Here is a 27,464-nt window from a genome sequence, read left to right on the forward strand (position 1 = left end):
GCTCAACTGAACAACAAATTGACAGCATTCTTTGTCTGGCACATTATTAGTATAAATACAAAATAAAACAAATCTAAAAACCATGATGATTCAGTCTTACTTGCTAAAATGTCGGCCTAAAAATTCAAAATTAGCAAGAAGAGCAACCAAAATGCCCATCAGTGATAGAATGGATAAAGAAAATGTGGTACATATACACCATGGAATACTGCACAGCCATAAAAAGGAATGAGATCATGTCCTTTGCAGAGAGATGGATGAAGCTGGAAGCCATCATCCTCAGCAAACTGACACAGGAACAGATAATCAAACACCACATATTCTCACTCACAAGTGGGAGTCGAACGATGACAACATATGAACACAGGGAGGGGAACAACACACACCAGGGCCTGTTTGGTGGGGGGCGGGAGGTGAGGAGAGAGAACTGAAAAGATGGTTCAATAAGTGCAACAAACCACCATGGCACACGTATACCTATGTAACAAACCTGCACGTTCTGCACATGTATTCTGGAACTTAAAGTAAAATTAAAAAAAAAATAGCAAGAAGACTTTGATATATACATTTACATTTGTGTAGTAAACTTTGACCTAAATATGTTTGGTCTTAAGACATAAGCTAATTATGACACTGCATGTATCACACTGCATGTATATAATTTATAAATACATATAGTTCTACTGAGGGGATGTGTTTAAAATAAGAAAGCATGGCAGGGTATATTATCTACAAAGTTTGGAGACTTATCTTTTCATTTCTTTTTTTCTTTTCTTTTCATTCTTTTTTCTTGAGACAGGATCTTGCTTTGTTACCAAGGCTGGAGTACAGTGGCATGAACTCAGCTCACTGCAGCTTTCATTTCCCAGGCTCAGGAGATCCTCCCACCTCAGCTTCTAGGGTAGGTAAGACTACAGGGGTAAACCACCTTGTCTGGCTGAATTCTTTTTCTTTTTGCGGGGCAAGGTCTAGTTACATTTTTCAGGCTAGTCTTGAACTCCTGATCTTAACTGATCCTCCCACTTTGGCCTCCCAAAGTTGCGGGATTACAGTCATGAGCCACTGTGCCTGGCCTGCAGATCTGTCTAAATATAACATTTTATTTTGTAGTATTGGCAATACATATCCATATGTCTTTTTTCTTTATTAGATAGTAATTTTCTTGAGGGGAGAGGAACCGTATCTTATGTTTGTACCTAAAGTATGTAGCTCTTGATTTTGCAGTGGGAGGTGCTCAATTAATATCTGCTAAAGGGAAACACAAGTTCACAGCCAGCATTAAAAGCAAGCAAGGAATAAGGCAGCCTGATATCTATTACCAAATGAACAATTTTTGGTTATGTGATCTTAAAAACTGCACTTTTATTTCCCTCATGTAGAAAATGGGGTGAATGATTCCTATTCTGACTATCCAAATGGTTTCTTATAAAACTCACATGAAAAAATAAATATAAATTTTAAGGCCATGTATAGTTCTGACATGTTAACGTTATTTTTCAAATATCAAAAAAATATTTTTTACTTTGAAAGCTTAGTAACATGAAAAACTAAGAGAGGAAAATGACAGAGGGGAAAAATGTTAGATATGTCCTGACATAAAAATAAATGCCTTTTTACATGTTAGTTTTTGGAATGCTGACAATTTCCTCCAATTGTTCAAATAAATAAAGTGTTTTAATTAGCAAACTGCAAATGTTACAGGATTTTTTGAAAGGAAGCCGGAGGTAGATGTAGATGTTTCCAGATGCCTTTTATAGTCCAAGTGGTGTCAGCATTCTCTTTGTTCTTGTTGCAGTCAATTCTACTTAAAAAGAACTCATGTAGTGATAAGAAATGAAAATGGAAAGTGCAAAAGAAAACCAATGGTGCAGCTACCCTCTTCTGTTTGAGAACTTATTTTCTGAGAATCTGAAGACTTACAATTGCAGGAGTGTGCAAGTCTAATACTTCATTTCTATTTTGTTATGGAAAGTAAGTGAATATCTTTTTTTTCAGTTTCAGGAAATGTACTATGCAGTTTAATAAAACCAGGGAGATTTGATATCTTGGAATTAAGAAGATTGATATTAAAATCAAAGGTTTTAAATATATAGGGATCTCAGGAGCAGGAATAAAAGGAATGAGGTTTATGTGTAATGAGGCTGACCTACCTAACTAAAGTTAAGATTCATGAGAGACCCAGGTGAGAGACATTTTCTGATAATTCTGACATCACCTCTCACTTCTTTTCTTGAACATTTTTGTACTATCTCTTCTGCGCCCCACAAAGCAAATGCTGTCCTAACACTTCATGAACAAGCCTATTTTGTTCTCATTTTCCTTCTACTTTGTTCCTTCTACCCCACCACTTTTACTTCTTGCATGTGTGTCCCTGTCCCAAGTGTTTATAAATAGCACATATGTGCGTGTGTTTATGGATGGATATAGCTATATAAATGATGGTGAAGTTTAATGTGTAAGCACTGAATTAATGTTTAAAAAATAATGAATGAAAGCAGCATGCAATAATTCTTTCTAATTGAATGAATTATACTTACTATTTCTATTTTTAGCTTAATGATTGGACTGACATTGCTGCCTTCACTAGTTTATCAAAATATTGTATGACATAGTGTCAATCTAATATACTACATATTCTCCATAGGGATTGTTCAATTCATTCATTCATTTAGAACATATTTGTTGAGCAATTAATGTATGTCCAGCATTGATTGAAGTACTTGGGATTCAATCAGTGAACAAAATAGAGAAAAATATCTGCTACCTAGAGCTTAGAGTATAGGAGAAGATAAGTAGGCAATGAATGACAAGCAAACAATAAATAAATATTTTATATTAGGAAAAAATATGTGCTTCAGAAAACATAGATATAGTAGGTGCCTGTTATAATGGCTATTATCAAAAAGACAAAAGATAACTATTGTTGGAGAGTATGTGGCGAAAAGGGAACACACACACTGTTGGTGGGAATGGAAATTAGTACAGGCATTAAGGAAAACAGTATAAAGCTTCCGCCAAAAGCTAAATATAAAACTACTATATGATCTAGCAGTCCCACTACTGGGTATATATCCAAGAAAAATGAAATCAGCATATCCAAGAGATAGCTGTACTTCCATGTTCATTGCACCATTATTCACAGTAGCCAAGATACGGAATCAAACTAAGGGTCCATAAATTGATGAATGGATTAACAAAATGTGGTATATATACACAACAGAATACTTTTTAGCCTTTGAAAAGAAGGAAATCCAGTCATTTGCAACAACATGGATGATTGCAGAAAATATTATGTTAAGTGAAATAAGCCAGACACAGAAAGACATATACTTCATGATCTCCCTTACATGTGGAATCTAAAAGCACTGAACTCATAGAAGCAGAGAATAGAATGGTGGCTATCAGGAGCTGGGAAGGAGGCTTTAGGGAGATGTTACAAAATCTCAGAGAGGGAAAAAGAGAAAGCTATGTTGTATAACATGATTACTAAATTACAGGCATGCCATGGTGTTACTGTGGGTTCAGTTTCAGACAACCACAATAAAGCAAATATAATAAAATGAATCACAGGAATTTTTTTGATTTCAGCATGTGAGTTATTTTTACACTGTAGTCTACAGTGTGCAATAGCATTATATATTAAGCTGCACATTCCTTAATTAAAAATGCTTTATTGCTAAACAAATACTAGTGATCATCTGAGGCTTCAGCAAAGCAAGCTGAAACCTTTTTGCTGGTGCATGACCTTACATAGATATTGATGGTTGCTTAACTGATCAGGGTGGTGGTTACTGAAGGTTGGAGTGGCTGTGGCAACTTCTTAAAATAGGACAATAATGAAGTTTGTCAGGTCAATTGGCACTTCCTTTGCTACATTTCTCTGTAGCATGTGATGCTGTTTGATAGCATTTTACCCACAGTAGAACTGTTTTGAAAATTGGAGTCACTCCTCTCAAACCCTATAACTGCTTTAGCAAATAAATGTATGTAATATTTCAAATTGTTTGTTGTCATTTCAACAGTGTTCACAGCATCTTCACCAGCAGTAGATTCCATCTCAAGAAACCACTTTCTTTGCTCATTCATAAAAATCAACTCCTCATCTGTTCAAATTTTATCATGAGATTGCAGCAAGGCAGTCACATCTTTAGATTCCACTTCTTATTCTAGTTCTCTTGGTGTTTCCACCACATCCACAGTTACTTTCTCCACTGATGTCTTGAACCCCTCAAAGTCATCCATGACAATTGGAATCAACTTCTTCCAAACTTGTGTTAATGTTGATATTTTGACTTCTTCTCATGAATTGCAAATGTTCTTAATAGCATCTAGAATAGTGACTTCTTTCTAGAGGTTTTCAATTTACCCAGATCTATCTGAGAAAATGCTATCTGTGACAGCTATAGCCTTATGAAATGTATTTATTGAAAGTTAATATTACTCCTTGATCCATGGACTGCAGAATGGATGTTGTGTTAGTAGGCATGAAAACAACATTAATCTTGCACATCGCCAACACAGCTCTTGGGTGACTGGATACATTTTAAATGAGCAGTAATATTTTGAGAGGAATCCTTTTTTTTTTGCTGAGAAGTAGGTCTCAGTAGTGGGCTGAAAATATTCAGTACACCATGCTGTAAACAGATGTGCCATCATCCAGGCTTTGTTATATTTCTAGGACACAGCAAGAGTAGATTTAGGTAATTCTTAAGAGTTTTAGGATTTTCCACATGGGTAAATGAACAGTTTCTTCAACTTGGATTCAGCAGCTGCATTAATCCCTAACAAGAGATTCAGCCTGTTCTTTGAAGCTCTATCTATAAGAGTCCTAGATGTAATTTTCTTCCAATAGAAGGCTGTTTGTCTACATGAAATCTGTTATTTAGTGTAACCAACTTCATCAATTATCTCAGCTTGATTTTTCTGCATAATTTGCTGCAGCTTCTACATCAGCTCTTGGTGCTTCAACTTAGACTTATGTTATAGAGATGATTTCTTTCCTTCAACCTCACAAACTAACCTCTGCCAACTTCCAACTTTTCTTTTGCAGTTTTTTCACCTCTCAGAACTTATAGAATTGAAGAGAGGTAAGAACCTTGCTTTGCATTAAGCTTTAGCTTAAAAGAATGTTGTGACTGGTATTGCTATTCTATCCAGACCACTAAAACTTTCTTCCTATCAGCAATAAGGGCTGTATCTCTTTCTTATCACTGGTGTGTTCACTAGAATAGCACTTAAATTTACTTCAAGAACTTTTCTTTGGCACTCACAACCTGGCTGTTGTAAGTCAAGAGGCCTAGCTTTCACCCTATCTTGATGTTCCATAGGCCTTTCTCACTGAGCTTAATCATTTTAAGCTTTTGATTTAAAGTGGGAGACATATGACTCTTCCTTTCACTTGAACAGTTAGAGGCCATTGTGGGGATTATTAATAATCATTAATTTCAATATTGCTGTGTCTGAGGGAATAAAGAGACCCAAGGTGAGGGAGAGAAACAGGAGAACAGTTGGTTGGTGGAGTAGTCAGAACATACACATTTGTCCATTAAGTTTGCCATCTTATATGGCTGTGGCTCATGTCACTCCAAAACAATTACAATAGTAATATCATAGATTGCTGATCACGGATCATCATAACAGATAAAATAATAATGAAAAAGTTTAAAATATGGTAAGAATTACCAAAGTGTGACACAGAGACACAAAGTGAGCACATGTTTTTGGGAAAATGGGGCCAATAGATTTACTTGATGCAGGGTTGCTATAAACCATTAATTTGTAAAAAATGCAATATCTGCAAAGTGCAATAAAGGAAAGTGCAGTAAAACGAGATATGTCTTTACTGTATTCTTAAATATTGCTGAGGGTAGATTTTATGTGTTTTCACCACAAAAATTGCTACGTATGGAAGACAATGCATATGTTAATTAGGTCAATCTAGCCATTCCACAATGTAGATATATTTGAAAACAGCATGATATACATGATAAGTATATATATTTTTAATTTTTCAATTAAAATGTTAAATTATAGACTGGATGTGGTGGCTCATCCCTGTAATCACAGCATTTTGGGAGGGTGAGGCAAGAGGATTGCTTGAAGTCAGGAGTTTGAGACCAGCCTGTACCACATAGTGAGACCCTGTCTCCACAAAAATAAAAAATTGGCCCGGTGTGGTGGTGCACACTTGTAGTCCCAGGTATTCAGGAGACTGAGGTGGGAGAATCACTTGTGCCCAGCAGTTTGAGTTTGCAGTGAGCAATGATTGTGCCACTGCTCTCTAGCCTGGGTAACAGAGCAAGAACCTGTCTCAACAAACAAAACAACAAAAAAATGACAAAAAAGAAAGAAATGTAGGTATGCTGTTGTGGATGGAGGGGTTGGTGCATGTTCCAAATGTGAATTCGATGGCCATGATGTAGGTTTTATTGAAGAGACATTTGAGAACCAAAAGGAGTAAGTCAGGTCCTGAACCAGAATGATCTTTTAGGGCACCTCAAATCACACTACAAAGTGTACATCTATTCTGCTTATATTTAGAGCTTGTCCCATTTGTAACCCATGTCAGCATTAAATTGAGAAGGCACCATTCCCTTCTCTTGCTGAGAGTCTGATTCAGCAACTGCAGACAGAAGCCTTACAGAGACATTAGTTCTCATGTTATTGAGAAATAAATGAGAAGACAGCTTTTGTATTGGCCATATCTTCATAAATTCCAAAAGTTCAGATTTCAAATATGTAACATATGACAATTAAACCATAAAAAGGCACCTTGAGATGTGCTATATAATTCCCCAAGAAATATAACTTTACAAGCATAAATGGTCTGGAAATGAGGATGAATATCCAGTGCTCAGCCAAAATATTTCTCTGGTGACATAAGATTTGAGGAAGCAAGAACTGTAGCACCACTAAAGTTTTCTGGCTTCTTCCCGGGAGTCTAAACATTTATTTCCTGAGAAATACCACTTGAATCATTTCTTGGCCTCTGGACAGGATATCACAAAGCAAAAACTACATTGTCCTTATTTTCTTTTGTGAACTGGAGCCAGGACTTTTAAATTTTTTTACTTGTATTTTTTGCACTGTGTTAATACAGCTGTATTTTGGCAAATCTGAGCAGTATTGCTTAATATTATTCCGGGAGAGAAAATCTTAGAGAAAGACCAGATTCTCTAGACCCCATCAAAATTCCGAATACCAAGTTTAGAGTGCAAAACATTCGAAGAAAAACTCAAAGTCAGGCAGATCCCACCAAAGCCCTGAAGTATGGCATTTATCTAAAGAATCAGAAGACCAATCACTGGATATAAGAGACATCCTCTGAGGAGAGTGTTGAAGAAACTGTATTTATGGACCCAGGAGAAGAGATGCATGAGAGATAATTTAATAATTGTCTTAAAAATGTAGCCATGACTTAGGTACAGAAGTAGTCAATAAATATTCTATTTATTCTTAGATAATTAAGTAGACTTAAGAAGGGCCATGGGAAATTTTGGTTAGACTTAAGGAGGAATCCTGACTGAAACACTGAAAATGGTTTCTGTGGAAAGTTGTAGAATCTTTCCTCCAGACAGGTTTTTAAATAGGAGAGAATCTTAACTGTCTGTGATGGTTTGAGTGTAGCAGCAAGAGCTAGGGATCCCAAGGTTTCTTCTGTAGGGCTAGATTTGATACACCAGCTCTTTTGGAATCATGTTGCCCTTATATATTGCTGGGGTGCACTAGCATCATTTGTATTTAAACAAGTGGTCAAGTGATATATTTGAAAAACAAATGCTCTGTAATAAAATTGTAATGTTTAGTTGTCTCTTCTCATTTCCAAACAGGATTTTAATGACAGTTTGAATAATATGCTTAGTATAATTCTTTGCTGTCTCAGTAATTATTATTTCATCAGTGATGATTAGTATTAATATTACTCATTCTTTTTTGAAAGGAGGGAAAATAGTGTGAGCTATGCCATTCCACACAAGTCCTGTTATGTTAAGCATTCTGGAAAATAAAACAGTGTTTATTTGAATAATTTTCTTTCCTCAGACTTGATCAGGAGATCACCAGATTAAAAGTGTTTTTTCTATGAGTTTGTTTGTTTTTAATCCATATTACTTTATTTACATAGGATTTGTAGAGATAATTCACGAGAAGTGGCTGAATCTCATATACATTTGGAAAGGTAAGTTTTAGTTTTCATAAAATTTATAACAAAATTGTATAAGATAAATATATTTGTAATAAAGCCAAATATATTTTAATGTATTTTTGAAGAGTACAGATCCTTCTCAACTTATAATGTGATCATTCCCAATAAATTTACTGTTAAGTTGAAAATATCATAAGTTCAAAATACATTTAATATGCCTAACCTACCAAACATCATAGCTCAGCCTAGCCTATCTTAAACATGCCTAGAACATTTACATTTCCTACAGATGGGCAAAATCATCACAAAGCCTATTGTATTAGAAAGTGTTGAATAGTCCATGTAATTTATTGAATACTGTACTGAAAATGAAAAACAGAATGATTATATGGGTGCTTGAAGTAGTTTCTACTGAAGGCACATCATACACTTTCATAAAGTTGGAAAATCTTAAGTCAAACCATTGTAAGTCAGAAACCATCTGTAATTAGAACTGGATATGATTTTATGGTTCATCTGTTGAGAAAACTGAAATCCTGAGAAAATAAAGAGTGTATCCAAGGTACCAGTGGTAGTTTTAGGGTACTCTGACTCACAGTCTAGAGCTCTTTACAACACACATCATTACATCTTGCTCTATTTTGGTGGTTATTTGTCTGGTGAGGTAGCATGAGTTTGTGTATGTCTATTAGGGTTAAGAATTTTTTGGTCCATAGAAATGTAAGTGAAAGGTGATTCAGAAGAAAAGTCCCTTAAAGAAGAGGGACACGGGAAGAGTACCATGGCAAAAGGAGACTCATAAAGAATATATTTTTCATGACCTTAGAGACAACCTTTTCATGTTGAAACTCTTCTAGAATAAAAGGAGGGGAAGATTAGAAAGTAATATTGGTGAATCATTCATGAAAATACAAATAGTTGATATCATGGGAATTTGACTCATATTAAATACCATAGAAGATAGTTAATAAATTAAATGTGGCATATATTAACAAAAACAAAATCCCGCCAAACCTTATTAAAAAGAATGTTTACAACTATTAAGTTGTTTTCTAAAATGTCCATAGTAAGCAACATTTATGTAGCTTGGAATTAGCCTTCCTGTGTCACCAAGTGTTTGGGCAACATAGCAAACAAAAATTGTCAAGCAGTGTGGCAGTTTAAAAGCCTCATGGTAATGTGAAAGGCCAATATCAGTGATACAGTAAATGAAGGAAAAAGCAGATAACCCAAATCTACACACCATTAACTATTTTGTCTTGACATCTCAAGTTCTGTCTTTGCAAACAACTGTAGGCCGTTCTCCTTCCCTTCTAACTCCTCCTCTCTTCCTTCTCTCTGTCATATTTTTCTTCCCTCTAACCCATCTTTTCTGGTCCTACCGCATACTCACTGCAAGAACTTAAAAATGAATAAAAATATATTTTCCATCCTCAAGAATCTCATAGTCCAATACTGGAGATAGGTAGACAGGTAAGCAATTATGAGGCAGTCTACTGAATAGAGGGAAGCATTTTTCCATACGGGTCAATGGAAACCCAGGCTATTGGTTTCAGAGAGGTGATGATGTCTGAGTTTTGAATGCTAAATAGGAAGATCTCATTATCTTCTCCTTGGATTATTGAAAGTAGTCCCTAATTGGACTTCTTGCCAACATGCTTGCCTTCTACATTTTCAGGGAGCTTCAAGTCCAAAGGGAATGAAGCATAAGAAATTCAGGGAATATTTGGAAAAAGGCAAAATGTTTGGTATGACGTTATGAAGGCATGAGGAATCTAAGTAAAAAAGATGAGCACAGGCTAAATCATAAGATGGCTTGTATACCAGGAACCCTGTCTTGCAGAAATAGAAGAGCAGTTGAATGTGCTGGTAAGTGGAAGATTTACCCAGTCCAGTTTGCATTTTGATCTTGTGACATCTAAGCAAAGATTAGATTGAATTAGAAGAGGGTAAGCATGATGGCAGGAAACATAGTTAAGAGTCATCATAAAAAGATAATGACATCTTCAGCTAGGGCAGTGATGGTAGGAATAGAGAGCAGTAGACAGACTCCAGAGATATATAGGAGTTAATATTAACAGGACTTGGTGTTGCATTGATTGTGGTAGGTGACAGAAGAGAGAGAACAAGGATTGTCTTATCTGGCTTGAACAAGTAGATAGTGGGCCATTCACTGAAATATGGGACACACAAGGAGGAACACTTCTGAGTGAGGAAGGAAGATGATAAGTTCAAGTTTGGACATGTTGAATTTGACTTGCCTGGGAGATATCAAGGTATAATTTTCTGGTAAGCAATTTGATATAATGGTCTGCAGCTCAGGAAAGCAGCATATGCTCTACCTTCTTTGCCTTTTCCGAATGCTTTTAGAATCCATCCTTGAAAAGTTAGCCCTTGATTCCATACTGACCTGTCCCAGTCCTTTAGTTTTCCGTATTTCCTTGTACTTTTCAGAGGCAGACATTATACATCCATCTATACCTTCTGAAATGCCTAATTAACTTGTGGGCATGAGTGAGGACTTTGTAAAGGCTTCTGAATACTTGCATTTTGCCACCTTACCATTGAGGTCATTCAGGAAAAAGTGACATTTTAATACTTATTAAAGGGTGCAAAGGACATTTAAATCTTTATAAATACCTTAACAAATGTCACAAATCAGATTCATGTGTGTGACCAATTTTACTTAAAAGATTTGTAGGATATTTTCCATTACCCTGTTCCCCTAATTTAGATTTTCAAACTTTTATAAAAAAGTATAAATGACAGTACTTTTCTACGTTAGCTATCGTTAAATTCTTTATACTATCCTCTGGGTTCTTGGGATTCTGCAACTCAAATATATGAAATTGATAAACTAGGAAAGTGATCTTGTCATTGTTATCTGATATTTTGAGACTTACAATTATCTGTGGATCTTCTATCCCAAGACACTCCCTGCTTTATTTTATCCAAAGGAAGGACCTTTTATATATCAACAGTGGACCTTGAAAAATTTCTGTTAAGCACTTACTGAAAATAGTTCTTTTACTTGAAAAAAGATTCAAGAGGTTTAAGCACAGTTGCCAAGTTTGGCAATGAGGTCTATTGTGGCTTAGCTATTCTTGCTTTCCCATCTTCCTCTGTTTTGATATTTTGTCATTATGTTTACCTTTCCTTTTCTTAGAATTATTATTTCATTTATTCATGCATCCATGTATCCATACATTCATTGTTTACACATTACTAACATTTTCCATTCCTAGTCTCTGTGCCTTGCAAAATACTCAAGAAAAGAATGTCATCTTGTGCAAGTGTGCAAAGGTAAAAGACTAATACATACCTGCTTCTTCCCCACATAGCCCTCTTGAGTACTTTATGTGAATATCAATGGATTTTTTAGAGAAAATAATTCCTGCCTTGGGATCCAGACCCAGTGGAGTGATACCAATATTGGGACTTGTAATCCTAGTACATGGCAAGGGGTAAATCCTGGCAAGTTATAGACAGGTGGAGCTTTATTTTACTCAATCCGCTGCCCACTCTTCTAATCAAAACTTTCCATCACCTAATTCACATGTATGCTTACTATGTGCCAGGCACATAGTAGGTGCTTTACACATATTTATTAATTTAATTCTCACTACAATCCTGTGGATTAAGCCCTGTTACTATTTCTATTTATAGGATGAGGAAACTGAGGCATAGAGAACTTTAGTACATTTTCCAAGGTCACACAGTCCGTAAGTGATGGAACTGAGATTCAAATCCAGGCAGACGGGCTTCAGATTTATGTTCTTGGCCAATATACTATAATATGAAACTGGTTTGATTAATTTATGGGTAAATCTGTGTTACTGTCAGCTACTCTGTGTCTTCTAAGTGTGGGCTACATCTGTTTGCTAGAGAGAAACTCAGAACCAAGGAAAATGGTATATATCTTTGCTCTCAACACCTAAAGGCCCAAAGATTAATGGGGAATCTCCCAAAAAGATCTACTGAAACTAGCACCAATAGAAAATTGGTGTAGCAATTTGGTGACACAGGAAAGAAAAAAGATTTCTTTTTTTTTATAAAGGTTTGAGTCCTGAGAGTATAAAACTTTAAACAGCTCTCTCTTCGGGAAAATATTTTTATTTTATTTTATTTTGTTTTTTTCTATCATTATTTTTTAGAGGTGAAATCTTGCTATGTTGCCCAGGCTGAGCTGAAACTCTTGGGCTCAACTGATACCCCTGCCTCAGCCCCCTGAGTAGTTGGGACTGCAGGTGTGTGCCACCATGCCCAGCCTCTTCAGGAAAATCTTCAGTTATTGTTTCATAGTTGTTACATTAGTGCAAAATTTTAAAATTAGTCCTCAAATTTGAATTGAAAAGGAAGAGAATGAGATATCTACAAGTAGGAAAAATCATATTTTGAAGTGGTAATGTAACGAGCCAGGCAAGGAAATGTTCTATAAAAGTATAAGAACTTTTAAAGAATGAGTCTTATAAGATGAATAAAAGACTATGTAGCTTTTAAAAGCTGTTTACTAATGTAGTGTTAACATTGCTGAAACTTTGTTTAAAACAGAGTAGGTAAGAAAGAGTGCAGAATTCATATGACAGGTTATCTACCATGTGAGAAAATATACTTTTGTAATTGGAATAAAGGGCAAAAAAGATTACAATCAATGAACATCATTTACTTTATCTAGTGATATTTGATAATTATTCCCATCAATAAATATTCATCTTTAGTAGTGTGTTAATTCTCTAGAATTCATAATTTTCTAGTTTTAGAAATATCTATGCCTAAGCCTGCTACATAAATGACCACTAGGCAATCTCATTCAGTCTTAGGGCTTTAAAGTAACATTTATATATTACTAACTCTAAAATTTTTATCTCTAGTACTAAATTCCACCCTAAGCTCCAGATTCTTGTATCCACTCTCTACTCTGTATCTCTACTTGAAAGTCCAATGAGCAGCTCAAACTTATCATATCCCAAACTGAATTCTTTATTCAGTGTGCCTCATTTCAATAAATGGCATAACCATTTACTTAGTTGCTTAGGGTAGAATACTTGGCATCATTTTTTTTTTTTTTTTAGATGAAGCCTCACTCTGTCACCCAGGCTGGAGTGCAGTGATGGTATCTTGGCTCACTGCAACCTCCACCTCCTGGGTTCAAGTGATTCTTCTGCCTCAGCCTCCTCAGTAGCTAGGACTACAAACAAGTGTGTGCCAGCACACCTGGCTAATTTTTGTGTTTTTTAGTAGAAACAAGGTTTCACCATATTGGCCAGGCTGGTCTCTAACTCCTGACCTCGTGATCCACCTGCCTCGGCCTCCCAAAGTGCTGGGATTACAGGCGTGAGCCCCTGCCCTGGGCCAGCATCATTTTTTATTGCCCTCTGTCTCCCAAAACCAACATCCAATCCTTTAGAAAACCATACCAGCCCTACATTCAAAACGTATTCAGAATGTGGCACTTTTCGCCATCGTAATGCAAGTCACCATCATCTCTTGACTAGACAATTGTGGGAGCTTCTTGTCATCTCCCTGATTCCATTTTGCACCCATCCAGTTTATTGTCTCCTCAGCAGCTGAGTGATCTTTCAAAAACTGCTAATATCATTCACCTCTCTGATCAAAACCTTCCAACGCTGACCATCTCGCTTAGATTAAAAACCGAAATCTTTTAAATGGCCTTTGAGGCACCATACAAACTGCCCCCTCTACCTCTCTGACCTTTCTTTCTTCTACTTTCCTCCTTGCTTACTCTGCCCCAGCAACACAGGCTTCTTTGCCACAATCCGCCAGTTACAATTCCACTTCAGGCCCATTTCATTTGCTATTTCAACTGTTTGAAGCACTCTCTACTGAATTATCTTCATGAGTCCTTCCTCAGAGAGGATGTTCCTGATCACACTTTCTAAAACAGCCTCATTCTCTCAGGCACCCAGTCAATAAGTAGCCTCTTATATGAATTTTTTTGATGGTTTATAATTACTTAACATATTTTTGCTTGTTTATTTGTTTATGGTCTCTCTCCATTACTAGAATGTAAACTCAAGTGTAAGAATTTGTTTATTGCTATATCCCTATTACCTAGTACAGAACTCAATAACTATTAATTGAATAAATGACTTACTAAATGAATGAATCATGAAATTGCAGTGACAGGGTGATAGTAGGTCTTAGTCTTAGGAAAGAACTAAAACATGTCTTCAAAGATATACTGATAATCTAAAATAGTTTACAAGGTCACCCCAATATTAATGTAAAAATCCAGCTGTTCTCTTTTCTGGTGATACAGCCACTTTAAAATCAATGCTAATATGTAGTGAATATGATCCATACAATCTATGATTTTCTTGTAAATTCAATAAAGGTATTCATAGATGAGGTGCTTTTGAAACTCTGTTTAGTAACCTGTTAGAGCATTTCAAAACCCACATGCCACTAATAAAATGACAACTTGAGAAAATTAATATTTATTTTGGCTCGGCATGGTGGCTCATGCCTGTAATCCCAGCACTTTAGGAGGCCAAGGTGGGAGGATCGCTTGAGGTCAGGAGTTCCAGACCAGCCTGCCTAATATGGTGAAACCCCATCTCTACTAAAAATACAAAAATTAGTTGGGCGTGGTGGTGGGTGCCTGTAATCCCAGCTACTTGGGAGGCTCAGGCAGGAGAATCACTTGAACCTGAGAGGCAAAGTTGCAGTGAGCTAAGATGGCGCCACTGTACTCCAGCCTGGGTGACAGAATGAGACTCCGTCTCATTTAAAAAAAAAAAAGATATACTGTCAATCTAAAATAGTTTACAAGATCACCCCAGTATTAATGTAAAAGTCTAGCTATTCTCTTTTCTGGCAATACAGCCACTTCAAAGTCAATGTTAATATGTAGTGAATATGGTCCATAAAATCTGTGATTTTCTTCTAAATTAAATAAAAAGATTCATAGATGTGGTGCTTTTGAAACTCTGTTTAGTAAATTGCTTAAGCATTTTAAAACCTACATGCCATTAATAAAACGACAACATGTGAAAATTATTTATTTTTGGCTGGGCATGATGGCTCACACCTGTAATCCCAGAACTTTGGGAGGCCAAGGAGGGAGGATCACTTGAGGTCAGGAGTTCGAGGCCAACATGCTGAAACCCCATCTCTACTAAAAATATAAAAATCAGCCAGGCCTGGTGGCAGGGGCCTGTAATCCCAGCTACTAGGGAGGCTCAGGCAGGAGAATCGCTTGAACTTGAGAGGCAAAGGTGAGCTGAGATGGCGCCACTGCACTCCAGCCTGGGTGACAGAATGAGTGAGACTATATCTCAAAAAGAAAAAAAAAAAAGATATTCTGCTAATCTAAAATAGTTTACAAGATCACCGCAGTATTAATGTAAAAATCCAGCTGTTCTCTTTTCTGGCGATACAGCAACTTTAAAGTCAATGCTAATATGTAGTGAATATGATCCATAAAATCCGTGATTTTCTTCTAGATTAAATAAAAAGATTCATAGATGAGGTGCGTTTGAAACTCTGTTTAGTAACTTGTTTAAGCATTTTAAAACCCACATGGCACTAATAAAATGACAACTTGAGAAAATTAATATTTATTTGTGATGCTTGTTTTTCTGAAATTATGGTGTGTCCTGAGTCTTAGGGATTTTCTGTTAGTTGTCCAGTCTCCAGCTGGGACTTAACTTCTTTATTTTATTAAGGTTCAATCCAAGGACACACATATGTATCTTCTGGTTTCCTCTTAATAGTTCATTAACAAGTTCATTATGTGTTTGTTCTTGTCTCAGCATTATCAAGAACAAACTGGGAAAGATCATGATTTTATGGCAAAATTCTATATAATTGTTTCTCTGAACACTTTTGATTGAAGAACTGTTTATTTTATAATACGTTTTAGACACTGAGGGGATAAATAAAAAAGAATTGTTTTGTAATTTCTATTCTTGGAAAAAATAGGTAGAAAAAGATTTATATCTGATAATGCTAGAGAATATCCTAGTCTGTTTTCATGCATATATGGAGAAAGGAGTTTTTTACCAGATTACATTAATTATTTTCAAATGATTCAAGTAAATTAAAGATTATTATTAAAGGGCAGTGTGATCTAGTGAAAACTGATTCTTGTATTAGCTTTGTCACTAACTAACTAAATAACCCTGATTAGGTCTTCTCTCCTTTCAGGGCCTTGATTTCCTTGTCTGTAAGAGGGAGTTAGACTAGAGTGCTTAGATTTGTTTCAGTCATACCAGTTTAAGATTCTGTGAATTTGATACTTCCTGCCTTTTGAGCACTGGAGAATCAGTTCTCATGATATGATAGATTAATAAATATTTTGTTATCTTGAACATTGTTGAAGCCTGATAAATGGTACATGTGATGTAATTATATTAATTTTACTTTTGTGTATGTTTGAATATTCTTATAATAGCAAATTTAGAAATATAATTAATACATTTTATGATAGATAATTTACTACACTTAAACTGATATTGCAAAGTCTGTTTTATGTCTATAATGTTTTCTTCCATTGTCCTCTGAAACCTTTAAACAAAATATCAGCCCCTTTTATGTTCATTCCAGGGCAGTTTTCTTCAATTTTGGGGTACTGTGTCAAGGTTTAGACCAGATTGCAAACTTTCCCTGTGTACAGAGTTTCAAGGTGAAGGTATTTATTGATCAGAAAACTAGCAAAAGTTTTTCATAAGTGTATTATAATTTGTACTGACTTGGTAACCCACAATGTATAGTTTAAGTTGGCTTAATTATCTGTAACTAATTCTTAAATCCAGGATGAATTTTCTCTTTGACATCCTACACATTGCCAGGCCGTTGCTGGAAGAAAGTGGGGCAGACTGTGTTGTAGCTAAGAAAATGTCTTGGTGTCAAGCAATCTTGGATTCCAATGCCTATTACAGCCACTTCCTAAAAGTGAAACCTTGGGAAAGTGATTTAACTTTTCTAAGCCTTAGTTTCCTCTTCTGTAAAATGGAAATGTCAATAGTAGTTTCTACATTATGGGGTTATTGGGAGGACTAAAGAATATGAGTAGTCATTGAACATACTGCCTGACATGCAGTTTAAATCAGCAATATCAGCCTATAGCTGTCATTATTATGTTTATCATTTGGTTATTTGCATTATTAGAATAAAATTATAGGTGGAGGAAGCTTTTAAAAATAAGGGAGGAAATATGGTTACATTTAATAAACATTTTTTGAAACATGCTATATTCTAGGAAATGGATTTACAGAGGCAAGTAAGGCACACTGCCTGCCCCTAAGGAAATCACACGCTAAGATCAGAAACAGACGTAGAAACATTAGTCAGGGCTGAGCTTAACGGAGTGGCAGAGTAGGGAATTTTATGCTAGGATTTAAAGGGAAGTAAAAACAAACCAAAACACAAAAATTTCCTGCCCGCCACTGGATTTGAAACACCGTTAGCATATTTTCCCTTTGGATTTTGTACATTCTTTGATTTTTGGATTCCATGAGCAAATATCTTTGGGAAGAGTAACACTTTAAGTAATGTCAATTAGCACTTTAATGGATATTTGTTCCTGTATTAATTAGGCTACAGGGCAAACTGCTATAATCAAGAAACCTCAAAATATGATGACTCAAGCAAAAGATGAAAATGTGGGAAGATAGCACTGCCACAGGAGGTCACTCAAAACCTAGGGTCCTTCTATCTTGTTGCTTTGCCACCTCCTAGTGTATGTTGACATTGTCAATGTGGTTAAATATGGCTCCCACTATTACATCTGGGCTACAGCCTGCTGGTTGGGTTGGGGGAGGAAAAGAAGAGGAGAAATGATTTTCTTGTCAAAACATGACTCAAAGGTTGCACACATCATTTCTTGCATCTCATTGTATAAATTTCAGTCATATTTTCATACCAAGCTGCAAAGCAGTCTGGAAAATGTAGTCTCTAGCTTGGAGGCCATGTACACAGTGAAAACTCATGAGTTTCTATTAGTATAATAAAAGGAAAAATAGTAGAATTGACACTGGGAAATAATTAGTCTCTGCCAGAGTTCATCGACAATTTTATCTTGATTAGCTTCCTAAAGACGTTGGCCTTTACGCAAAGGTGGGCCATTTTGATAAAGTGTTATAAAGAAGTGTCAACATCAGGTAATCAAAAAGGTAAAAATCTAATCTAAAGAAAGTTTATTCAAGTGCAAAATGTGAGGATGGACCACCCAGAAACACCAATTCCAAGGGAATGGAGTCAGCATTCTGAAGTAGGGAAGGTAAGATTTCATTTATATAGGCAGAGACAAAGAAGTTTTTAGCAGGATTACAACATTATTCATACAAGGCTGATGCATTGTTATAGCAATTTGATTGGTTATGGTCAGTGTTTCTTTTCGGAAAGGATATATTTAACATTTTTTACAGAGAATGTAATCATCATGGGTTTTCTGTCATCTGGTTTGAGCAAAGCAGGACACCAGAGGGGAAGTTAATCTATAACAAGAGTCATTCATCAAGAAGGCAGGAGGTTTTTATCCCTGACATTGTTTAATTATCTCTAGTCATTGTACAGTATCAGAAAAATAAAAAAGTGATTCAATGTATAACCTGAGAACAGAAGTTGTAACCATATGTGACTTGGATCACAGTTCCGTTTCTCTTAAAGTGTCTTTTGGGATTCCAACAGCTTTTAAATTTTATTTATTTTCACAGAAGGTTGACTTGTCTGGGGTGTGTTCTGATATCAACTAATTCTCTAAATTTCTGATTCTCTGACAGCAGCTGGGCATGCAACAATTCAATTCAGTTATGGCACTATCTGTAGTTAGCAACAGTCATGGCAGGTTAAGGGCTCAGTCACACAAGATTGCCCCACTTCGGATGCCAGTAGCAAGTCCCAGCACTTTGGACCAACTGGCTCTTCAGTTTCAATAATTTGATGGAATGACTCACAGAACTCAGGAAAACATTACTATTATCAGTTTATTATAAAAAATACAATTCAAAACAGTCAAATGGAAGAGCTTCATACGGCAAGGTATGGGATAGGGAGTTGTGGACCTTTCATGCACTCTTCAGACATGCTGCCCTCCCAGTACCTCAGCGTGGAAGCTCTTCAAACCCTTTGTTTTAGGTTTGTTTTTTTAAAATGGAGGTTCCATTATGTAGGCATGATGGATCAAATCATTGGCCATTGGTGACTGACTCAATCTCCAAACCCTTTACCATCCCTAGATGTCAGGGGTGGGGCTGAAATTTCCAACCCTCTAATTTGAGTGGTTGGTTCCTCTGGCCACTAGCCCCTGTCCTCCAAGAGTCACTTCATTAGCATAAACTCAGGTGTGGTTGAAAGGGGCTCATTATGAATAATAGAAGACATTCCTATTACTTGGGAAATTTCGAGGGTTTTAGGCACTCTGTTCAGATAACCTGGGAAAAAGGCAAATGCATATTTTATTATTCTACAACTTGATATTATCAGGAGCCAGGGTGGTCCTCCAAACCATCTCTGCTTGAAGATATCACCCTTTTGACAACACAGGTAGAATTCGTTGTTCTCTCCTCTGAGCTCTCTTTGCTGCCAATGACCTCTATCATAGTGTACTGTTCTTCTCACATTGTACTGTAAGTATTTCATAGTTTCTGGTTTCTATCCCTTTAACTAGAATGTGAGCTACAATGCTTGACACATTATTGCTCTGTAACTGTTGAATGAGTGGTAAACAGTCTGGCACAGCTAACCTCTGTGGTCTCTGTTCATGACTGGTGGTGTTAATTCCATTAAGTTTCTAGGGACTAGACCCTAATGTTGCTAATTAAATTTTCCAAGTCTTGTGGGTTTCCTGAGAATCTCAGCAGTGGTTTCCTGCTGTTGAATCTGTAGTAGTCTAGAGGGTGAATTCAGAGTTGATAAATTAGTTTCATCAAACTAACTGGATTTGGGGGAAAGCAGGCAATCTTGATGCCCTCTATCTCACAGAGTGTGTTCTTTATAGGACACTAATGTTCTATGCAGTATGCCAACTTTACTAAATAACTTTTCAAGTAAGTCTTCTAGGGATGTTTTGATTAAAAAAAAAATGCTTTTAGAACCTTAGAAGTTTGCCATTTGCATGAATGTTTAAAAATTGTTACCAAATTCAGGGAATTTTGTTTAAAACCATGTGTGTACATGTACATATACATACAAACTAAATGTCAAAGGGTTGTTTATTTTTCTTTTTTTTTGCCTATTTAATTCCCTTTAACCTTAACAAGGCCATTAAATACTTGAGACATCAAATGCTGCCTTTGCTGATTGCCTCATTTGTACAACAGTTAAGAATACTCATTTCCTGTTTTGATAGTTAACAGAATACTTGGGATTATAAAGCTTTACAGAATGACTCCTGCCAGTTGACCATTTTAGCTACTGAGGTATGAAAAAAAAAAGAAAAAAATCCCAGCAGTGGATGTAAGAGCGTAAGCCTAGATGTCAAATCTAGGTGACCTAGGTTTGATTCTTCCTGAATTTTTGATTTCTGGAAAGTAACTTAACCTATTGAAACTTTTAGTTATAGCCATTTGTAAAACTAACATAATATCCACTTGGCTATCTGAGGGGGATAACAGATAAAGTAATATACATGTTCCTGCTGGAGAGGCTATGGAAAGTCCTTGTCTAGCCTAGCCCCATTCTAGCTGCAGCTAATTGTGTCAGCCTGGGAAGTCTGAGCCCTGACATGGCCCTGGCCCAATGAACCATTCTCTTTTACCAAGTTGAAGTCTGGAAATAGCCTAGTTTGTGCTATGCCTCTGGAATTGATTTCGGCCTGTGGGAATCTTTGTAAGCACCAGGCTTTAGCTCTTTCCTCTTTCTACCATCTGATGTTGGCTATTTAATTGACTCCAATCTGGAAGCTCAATTTTTCCTCTGTCTCTGTGGAAATTGAGGGCCAGGCCTAAATCATTTTCTGGTTCTGCTGGCCCTTTTCCAGGCACTGCTGACTGCTTGCATCATTTATATCATCTTGCTAAGTTCCTTGAAAATAATAACTTAATCTCAACTGTCCAGAAAAGCTTCCTCATTCTTAGGCTTCTGTGTACCTCTTCACTCAACACACCTTGGGTAACACTTATCCTGCTGCATCAAATATGGGCTTACACCTTCTCTTCAATTTGGTGTAGACCATCTTGCAGCTGGAGAGGGGTTGCCCCAAGTAGTCTTACCCATCCTCCTTTCTCTGCACCATTCAAGGTTACTCCCCAAACTTCTTTTCTTAGGACTTGAAATATGCCTTCTGGAGCAGAGATTAATGATTGCTAAGGTACAAGTATACAAGTATCAATGACAAAGAATATATTTATTTTTATTGATGCCATTAGAAAGCATTCAAATAGGACTTTTAGCAGATTAAAATGAATTATCTTTTTAGTGTATTTTTTTTCACACCAAGAAGCAAAGCTTACCTTATGCTTTCATTAATTAAGCTATCAAATCAAGGTGGAAGGGAATATCTAATGGACTTTAACAACCGAGGCATGGTGCATTATTGTTTCCAGTTGTATTTGATTAACTAAATTTAACTTATGGTTTGCATATCTACAAATAAATGTACTTTATTATTCTAAGATATTATTATACTTCTATTTCTTTGAATTGTACCTCTCCAATATCATGGTATATAATAAGAATATCACAAAGCTGGGTCAGTGGCATTGTAAGATAAGTTACAGCATAGTGAAATATTTGCAAGAGCTAGAGGATTCAGGGGAAACAGGAAACTTGAAGAAAACTTCATGGGGGTGTTTTTTTTTCTTTTTTTTAAATAGAAGAAGACACATTAGTTAATTGAAAATGCAGTCTCAGGAAAAAGAAAGAAGATTTTGAATCTAGATCTTTTTTTCCTTACCATCATGTCAGCAAATTCTGAAAATTCCTCCTGTAGGCTTGATAAATAATTTCTACTACAAATTATTGTGAGAGAGCCAAACCAGCTGACATCTGAAAAGTAAGTACCAAACTCCCTAAACAATTCCCAGTTTCTTCTCACCCTCTTAACTTTAATTTAGGGAGAAACATCAGCTATGGAAATGAACAAAAAAGAAAGACATCTAGGGATAAAAAACATCATGGGGTAAAACATAAAGCTAATAATGGAGAGAAGACTGCACACATGGCTGGCCCTCTCTTCATTCAGATTCTTGCCTTTTATTTGCTTATTCACATATTTAGTGTAAAATATATCTTTAGAATCTGAGACAAGTTATCAAGTCTGAACCTGTGTTCCAAAGCAAGGAAGACAATTTGTATCTATTGGGTGGTGTAGAGACTGGATCCAACCTTAATCCATTCCCTTTTGGGAATGAATGACTGACATCTCATTTGCTCCAGAAAAGCATCAAAAGTATTCTGGCTTCTTATGGCTTTGCATGATTCCTGGACATGGAGATTAAACCAGGGGCAGACAGAAACTCTGGAGACTTGAAAGATGAGAGACAATTTGGTGGTGGCCTGAATTTACTTAATTTTATCTGGGCTGAAATAAACTCTTGTTTGGTTGTGTAAAGAATGATTTGATAAATTTTCCACGGGAAATGAAGTGTATACATAACACTTACTGAATTTTAATTACAACACCAAGGATTTTAGAATTCAAGGGAGCTTTAGACTTGACATAGTTCTATTGGCTCATTTTACACATGAGAAACTAACAATTGCTTAGGGGAAGTACAGAGGCAATTTTTGTTTGGGAATAGAGGGTTTGACTAGATGACTTCTGAGATCCCATTCAATATATTTTTGAAACTGAGGCCCAAAGAGGTTAAGGAAATTGCCCAAGGTCACAGAGCTGACTGGGAGGAAAAGCCTAGAGTAGAATCCGGTTTCTGGATCCCTTATCTATTTATGACTCCTTTAGTATTTGAAGGTATTTGAAACTCAAAATAATGATGCCTTTGGGTAGAACACTTTGAGGAAACAACATAAACCTGGCAATCACATGCTTACCTTTGGATTATCTTTTAATTCCCAATATGATGAGTCACATAGTAAAAAAAAAAAAAAAAAAAAAAAAAAAAGAAAGAAAGAAAAAAAAACACTGGCATACTAAGATGCTGTATCAGGAACTAATTAAAAGGGGGAAAAAATCACTCAGATGAACTTTGTAATTTCCTCTGAATCTTTTGACAAATGTAACCTTAAATGCTGACCTGTTTTGAATGCAGATTTTCTAATGACAGTTGGTATTTTTCATGGATAAAACAAGAGCTCCTCCTACTTTTTAAAAGAAAGGCTTTAGTTGTAAGATCATTTAAAATCCATTAAGCCAAGGAGCTGTTCATTGAGACAGACTTCAGTGGTATTACAGAATTTGATTACAACTGAATATGTTATTCACATAGAATAAGTCTGGAACTTCTTTAAAGGATAAAGTTTGCAGATAAGGGGTAAGTTATTTTGAATATTTGTTTCACTTTCTTTGCCTTTTCCTAATGGGCTCATGAATCTTTTTTGGGCAAAAAGTAGTTTGATTTGATACAGCAATAATTTGGGGAGCACTGCATTTTTTTTCCACATGAAGCTAATGAGTGCTGGATCATCAGTATGGATAGCACTATTGCTTTAATTTTTATTGTTGTTTTCTTATTAGCCTTTATTTTCTATAAAATTCATACCTCTTTTAAGCAAACCTGGTTTTTTTGGTAATGGTAAGGTAGTTGCATTTTACAGTTAGAATGTTCTCTGAGATTAATTTCTATGTGGTTTTCTATAAATGAAAATCCTCAACTTTGCAGCAACTTTTATCTCTTAAGCTCACAGATAATTATAGAACTTCTCTAAAATGAATGATGAATGATTTCATTATATGGTATGATGTTTTGAATTTAGTTATAGAATATGCATGTCCTCATGTGAGATATAATTTGTTCATATATTATGGTTTCATATACAGTAGAGTTATTCATATAAAATTTCCAAATTTCACTGCTTTTGCTCTGAAATGTACTATCATCTTCTGATACTTGTTTTTCTTTATAGTTAACACTTAAATAATGAACATCACTTTTACAAACTGCACCCAATTTGGATGCTTCCAGATTGGTTTTCTTCTTAAAATATTTGAGAAAGATACATAAAACCAGGAAATGAACACCAAGGATTAACCAGCTCCTTAAAAAGCAACTTTTTAAAGAGATTGGTTTTCACTCTGTTGCCTAGAGTGGACTTAAATTCCTGGGCTCAAGCAATCCTCCGTCTTTAGCCTCTCATGTAGCTGGTACTGCAAGCACACACCAGCTGTTTTTGATTGAAAATTTTAAAACTCCGGAATGTTTTAGAGTGGAATTAGAACTCAATCCCAGGTCTGCTTTACTTCAAAATCTAAGCTCTTTCTCCTATTCCACACTGCCTATTAAGGTATTAGACAATAAAAGATTTCAGCTATTTTTGATTGATATTTTAATACATTCTAGAATGATTTAGAGAGTTCGCGACTCAAGTAAATTGCACAGATCTATTGTTATTATTATTAAGTGGGGAGAGTACTAAACTAAGGACTAAGAGATCTGGTTTCTAGTTCTTTTGGATAACTGTGTGACCTTGGGGTGGACACCCCATCCCTCCCTATCTTAGTTTCCTCATCTGTGAAATGAACCAGATGTCCTGACTCTACCTAATGATATAAACGGCAATAAAATGTTATAAATAATTATTTAAACAGTAGAATAAGACAAAGGAAAGGCAGAATACCTATTGGGTTTTTATTTTTTTGGTGCTGTCATCTTACCTGTAAATAATTAGCTGCTGCTTCCAGGGCATTTCATTTTAATCAAAGAAATATATCATCCGTGTTTTGCTACAACTTGGAGAAGTCAGGGTGGGGTGGGCTGTGTTGCTTGTTCCTTTTAATATATTTTTCAATGTCTTCAAGGAATCAATAGGAGGTGGCTTCTGGATATGAGGGAGGCACTAGACAGCTAACAATTGAATTATTTTTGCCACTGTGCTACAAACATTTTACATATACTATCTCATTTAATCATTTCCTAAGCCTTATGTAGGCAAGTAATATTACCTTCATTTTATAGATAAGAAAATTGGGATAGAGATAGGTAAAGTATTGAAACAGGAGAGTTCCTTTATCCCCCTCACAGGGCATGCTGCAAGGGTCGTTTCCTTGGTGTCAGGCTGCTCAAACCCCCAGGGGGAGCATGCAGACCAGTAGGTGCAGAGGTTGTGGGGAGCGCTTTTGGGTTCCAACCCCATGGCAGCATCTAGGGGTGAATGTGTATGTTTCCTGAAGCCCAAGTGGGTGTGTATTACAGTGTGCTCTTTAAGGTTTGCTGTCTGCAGATGGCTTGTATTAATCAGCTCAATTAGACCCTCTGCCTTATTGCAAGGGCAGAGGGCTTTCTGCATCCCAGGTTCTTGCCTGGTGTATTGGGAAAATCAGATCACACATGAGCTTGGAGGATGAATGCAAGGTTTTGCTGAGTGGTGAAGGTGGCTCTCAGTGAGATGAATGAGGAGCCAAAAGGAGGATGGAGTGGGAAAGTGATCTTCCCCTGGATTCCGGCCGCCCAGTGGCCGGATGCTCCTCCAGCCGCCCCTGGCTGAACTCCCCTCGGTGTCCACATCATTGTGCCATCGCAGGTCTGCCAATGTCTGCTGGTGTCTACTGGTGTGTTCCTCTGGCCTTCTCGATGTCCAGCTGCTTGTGTCTACGCCAGCTATGGTTTCAAGTTTTTATGGGCACAGGATGGGCGACATGGTGGACCAGAGTGGTATTGGTAGAGGCTTCATTTGGGCATGAAAACAGGGAGTTACTGTTCTCACTTAGGTCCATGGGCACAGGCCCTAGGATGGAGCCCTTGCCAGGGACCCCGTCCTTTGTCCTTCTCTACCCAGCACTTTCCTGCCCCACTCCTGTATCACTATCATGCCAAGATCTATGTGTCTTTTTCCATTATTCCATGCTGCTTCTTTGGTCACTCTGAGACAATTCTGAGAAGATAAGTTCTTTGGATTTAGGTCTTCCATTGTGCCTGTGGGCTTAAAATTTATGCTGGGGAGATGAATATTGTATAGGGTCACATAGGGTAGATTAGGAGGTGCTTCCATGGTATGATGTGGGAGGCAGTAATAGGTGAATGCCCATAAATGTTATCGTCATTGGCCTGTCATAGTCACTTTTCCTGAGATTTTTTACCACTAAAATCATTACTTTTTTGTTTGTTTATTTTTCTTCACCAGTGGGGAGGTTGATAGGAATGTTTCAATTTCAACTACGCATACCCCTAGAAAGGTTCATGTATGAAACCTTTTATTGTCTAATACCTTAGTAAGCAGTGTGGAATACAAGAAAGAGATCAGATTTTGGAGTGAGGCAGACCTAGGATTGAATTTTGATCCACTGCTTACTAGCTGCATTGACCCTTAGCATAATAAACATAATGTATCAATCATCTGCTATAGATAGCTCTGGTAGAATGGGAAGAGCACTAGAATGGAAGTCAGGAGACTTGGTGTCCTATGACACCAAATATGAAACCATATGTGTTTCATTCATTCAGGTAAATATTTACGGAGCTTCTACAATGTGTCATGCACTGTACTGGGCACTGGGGATACAACAATGAACAATCGAAAGTCTCTGCCTTCTTATATCTTAAATTCCAGATTCATGCTAACCTAACTATATCCATATCCTGGTCATGTAGAGAGGAATTATTGTTCTCCACATTTTAGAGATGGGCAACTAAGGGTTAAATGATACAATGATGAGCAAAATAAATATGATCCCTGAACTCACAAATATGATTGCAGTCCAATTAAACATAAATTAATCAGATAATCTCACAAATTAATAGAAGATTAAAACCATGATAAGCCTCTTAAAAAAGTCCTCTGAAAGCATGTAACAGGGACTTCATCTTTTTTGATCAAGTGACATCTGAGTTGAGAGCTGCAGAATGAATCAGTGCTAACCAGATCAGCTTTCTGCATATCCTTACTCAGATTCTTCTGGAATTCCCTCAGCTCTTTTATATCCTCTTTAGTGGCTATTACAGACTTTTTCCTCTCTTTTTAAGCCTCCAACTCAGCTATTATGCATTTATTCTCAGGAGATGGGGCTGCCTCCTATTTCACACAGAAAATAAAAGCCATCACGCCTGCTTGAATCTTTTATCCACCCACTTTCCTGTTTTTACACACACATTGAGTTGTATCTTCACCCACGCTTTTGTCTTGTCTGAGAGGAAACACTACCCCCTATCAGTCCAAGTTCAATCTATCTGTGATTTAGAGCCCATGGTGTCCTCTTGCTTTCTCAGGGTCCCTTTTCATAATTACTCTCTTACTTCTTGGTATT

The 27,464-nt window shown here is 36.5% G+C and overlaps 1 protein-coding gene across 3 annotated transcripts in view; it reads left to right on the top strand.

Annotated features, from left to right (window-relative positions):
• The first annotated feature begins 864 nt into the window (after positions 1-864).
• IL13RA2 (interleukin 13 receptor subunit alpha 2) overlaps positions 865-27,464 on the top strand; it is a 60,898-nt gene continuing 34,298 nt past the window's right edge. Inside the window, exons 1-4 of one of the 3 annotated variants that reach the window (XM_032250769.1) lie at positions 865-901; positions 1,380-1,971; positions 8,123-8,176; positions 21,922-22,100. The gene's annotated coding sequence lies outside the window, so the exon portion shown is untranslated. The other 2 variants (XM_032250770.1, XM_032250771.1) reach the window with 2 other exon arrangements.

This window comes from Sapajus apella, unplaced genomic scaffold (genome assembly GCF_009761245.1).
Source record: "Sapajus apella isolate SASKATOON/1434 unplaced genomic scaffold, GSC_monkey_1.0 scaffold73, whole genome shotgun sequence".
In the NCBI taxonomy this organism is placed as follows: Eukaryota; Metazoa; Chordata; class Mammalia; order Primates; family Cebidae; genus Sapajus; species Sapajus apella.